At 38.9% G+C, this 3843-nt stretch overlaps 1 non-coding gene across 1 annotated transcript; it reads right to left on the reverse strand.

Moving 5' to 3' along the window:
* Nucleotides 1–1421: 1421 nt before the first annotated feature.
* trnak-cuu lies at nt 1422–1492 on the reverse strand. Its single transcript has one exon. It is a non-coding gene; the product is annotated as a tRNA-Lys (tRNA).
* Between the last annotated feature and the right edge of the window lie 2351 nt (nt 1493–3843).

Genomic DNA, 3843 nt, shown 5'->3' on the forward strand with positions numbered 1-3843 from the left:
CGGATGAGGCAATCCCTCCTATTTGTGGCCTGTTGAGTGTCAGCTACCCTACAGTTACAGCTGAGAGGTATGAAATTAAAGCGGCTCGTGGATACACTTCCATGTTAACTGCCCACGAGAGAACTGTGACCTTGAACTTATTTTACCACATGGTTTCTTTCCTAAGACTGACTGATATATATTTTGTTTTCTTCCCTTCCAGGAAAGTTAAATGGGGCAATGGATTTTATATTTATTCATTTGTTTATTTCCCTCTCTCTCTCTCCTCTCTCTCTCTCTCTCTCTCTCTCTGTCTATCTCTTGTGTTTTTGAAACTTTGACATGTACAGTTTGCTTAGAATGAAAGGGTAAAACGTGAATATAATTCTATCTTTTAAAATAGATTGTAAAGAGAGAATATCGCTATCTTGCACAGATTACTTTGCTATAAATTGCTCACAGACTGAGGGCTGCACTTGAGTGTTCTGGATGGACTGTCATTTTTGTCTACTCTGGGTGAATGATGGAGCGATATTCATTTCAATTAAAGTTGCCGAGGCAAAACTGAATAGAAAGTTTGTTGAATGTTAAATAAATGTTTTTTCTCTAAAACTCAATTAGTTTTAATTTAAATGTAAAATCATGCAGGATGAATGAAAAAACCCTAAGGTAAGTATGCGATGGAAACAAACCTTAAACAAGTAACCAGTGTTGATAATATTGCTGCTGGCCCATGGGATCGAACCGCACCTTGGCGTTATTAGCACCACGCTCTAACCAACTGAGCTAACCGGCCAATCTGCCCCATCAAACCTCTTGTTAAAAATCTGTCCTTTCACTGCTTTTAAATTTGGATCGATCTATCTATCTATATCTATCTATCTATCTATCACTATCTATCTATCTAATCAATCTTCTATCATTTCCGAGTTCATCATGTGGTTTTCCTTGTCCATGAATCCGAGGATACCTTCTGTGCAGCATATAGAAGAAGCGTGACGAAAATGAAAATCAATTTATTCTAAGCAATCCACTCTTTAATCATTGTTTGATAATTTCTCTCCTTCATTTCTTTTCATATCACAGTGAAGAGACGAAAGCGTTCTCGTTCTTTTTTTTTTGGCAAAACGTTCATGTCTCCACACAGACAATGGCTAAGCGTTACGTTCAAGACTGGATCAAATCTAAAGTCTCAATTTTCACACATTTCTGTACTTTGAGCAGTTGTTTCCTGCACTGTCTGCATTCATTTATTGAAACCTGGGATATCAGACAAATGAAAAGTTCAGAATGAGCACGATGTGGACATTTTGTTACTTGCTAGACTCTTGCAGCGTGTAGGCCTATTTAAGTTTGGATAGAGCTTTGACGAATACGATCGCTAGACTTATCTTGCAATTTTCAGATTAAGAAGTCATTTCCTTCAAAGGAAAAGGACTAAACGCCCAACGTGGGCTCGAACCCACGACCCTGAGATTAAGAGTCTCATGCTCTACCGACTGAGCTAGCGGGCCACAGAAATGGGTGTACCACGTGCCTCTGTCAGATTTATATGAAGTGAATTAATCTGGCTCGCCTGCCTGCTCACTAGTGCTGCGGATGAGTCACAGACGTTGCATTTTTAAAAGAAACATTTGCGCGTTTGCAACAGAAGTTAACCATCCTCCTGCTCCTGAGAGATTGTAGCGATCCATCGATAATCTGCGCTATTGTCAACTTCACGCAGTAATGTGGACGGATGAGGCAATCCCGTCCTATTTGTGGCCTGTTGAGTGTCAGCTACCCTACAGTTACAGCTGAGAGGTATGAAATTAAAGCGCTCGTGGATACACTTCCATGTTAACTGCCCACGAGAGAACTGTGACCTTGAACTTATTTTACCACATGGTTTCTTTCCTAAGACTGACTGATATATTTTGTTTTCTTCCTTCCAGGAAAGTTAAATGGGGCAATGGATTTTATATTTATTCATTTGTTTATTTCTTCTCTCTCTCTCCTTCTCTCTCTCTCTCTCTCTCTGTGTCTATCTCTCTGTGTGTTTTTGAAACTTTGACATGTACAGTTTGCTTAGAATGAAAGGGTAAAACGTGAATATAATTCTATCTTTTAAAATAGATTGTAAAGAGAGAATATCGCTATCTTGCACAGATTACTTTGCTATAAATTGATCACAGACTGAGGGCTGCACTTGAGTGTTCTGGATGGACTGTCATTTTGTCTACTCTGGGTGAATGATGGAGCGATATTCATTTCAATTAAAGTTGCCGAGGCAAAACTGAATAGAAAGTTTGTTGAATGTTAAATAAATGTTTTTTCTCTAAAACTCAATTAGTTTTAATTTAAATGTAAAATCATGCAGGATGAATGAAAACCCTAAGGTAAGTATGCGATGGAAACAAACCTTAAACAAGTAACCAGTGTTGATAATATTGCTGCTGGCCCGACGGGATCGAACCCTGACCTTGGCGTTATTAGCACCACGCTCTAACCAACTGAGCTAACCGCCAATCTGCCCCATCAAACCTCTTGTTAAAAAATCTGTCCTTTCACTGCTTTTAAATTTGTCGATCATCTATCTATCTATCTATCTATCTATCTATCTATCTATCAATCTATCTATCAATCTTTCTATCATTCGAGTTCATCATGTGGTTTTCCTTGTCCATGAATCCGAGGATACCTTCTGTGCATATAAGAAGCGTGACGAAATGAAAATCAATTTATTCTAAGCAATCCACTCTTTAATCATTGTTTGATAATTCTCTCCTTCATTTCTTTCATATCACAGTGAAGAGACGGAAAGGCTCGTTCTTTTGTTTTTTTTTTTTGGCAAACGTTCCATGTCTCCACACAGACAATGGCTAAGCACAGCGTCAAGACTGGATCAAATCTAAAGTCTAATTTTCACACATTTCTGTACTTTGAGCAGTTGTTTCCTGCACTCCTGCATTCATTTATTGAAACCTGGGATATCAGACAAAATGAAAAGTTCAGAATGAGCACATCATGTGACATTTGTTACTTGGTTAGACTCTTGCAGCTTGTAGGCCATTTAAGTTTGGATAGATTGATTTAATACGATCGCTAGACTTATCTTATGGAATTTTCAGATTAAAGTCATTTCCTTCAAAGGAAAAGGACTAAACCGCCCAACGTGGGCTCAACCACGACCCTGAGATTAAGAGTCTCATGCTCACCGACTGAGCTAGCCGGCCACAGAAATGGGTGTACCACGTGCCTCTGTCAGATTTATATGGAAGTGAATTAATCTGGCTTCGCCTGCTCACTAGTGCTGCGGATGAGTCACAGACGTTGCATTTTAAAAGAAACATTTTGCGCGTTTGCAACAGTAGTTAACCATCCTCCTGCTCCTGAGAGATTGTAGCGATCCATCGATAATCTGCGCTATTGTCAACTTCACGCAGTAATGTGGACGGATGAGGCAATCCCTGTCCTATTTGTGGCTCTGTTGAGTGTCAGCTACCCTACAGTTACAGCTGAGAGGTATGAAATTAAAGCGGCTCGTGGATACACTTCCATGTTAACTGCCCACGAGAGAACTGTGACCTTGAACTTATTTTACACATGGTTTTTCCTAAGACTGACTGATATATATTTGTTTTCTTCCTTCCAGGAAAGTTAAATGGGGCAATGGATTTTATATTTATTCATTTGTTATCTCTTCTCTCTCCTCTCTCTCTCCTCTCTCCTCTCTCTCTCTGTGTCTATCTCTCTGTGTGTTTTTGAAACTTGAGCATGTACAGTTTGCTAGAATAAAGGTAAACGTGAATATAATTCTATCTTTTAAAATAGATTGTAAAGAGAGAATATCGCTATCTTCACAGATTACTTTGCTATAAATTG

This window comes from Polypterus senegalus, unplaced genomic scaffold, assembly GCF_016835505.1.
Source record: "Polypterus senegalus isolate Bchr_013 unplaced genomic scaffold, ASM1683550v1 scaffold_1035, whole genome shotgun sequence".
Taxonomy (NCBI): Eukaryota; Metazoa; Chordata; class Cladistia; order Polypteriformes; family Polypteridae; genus Polypterus; species Polypterus senegalus.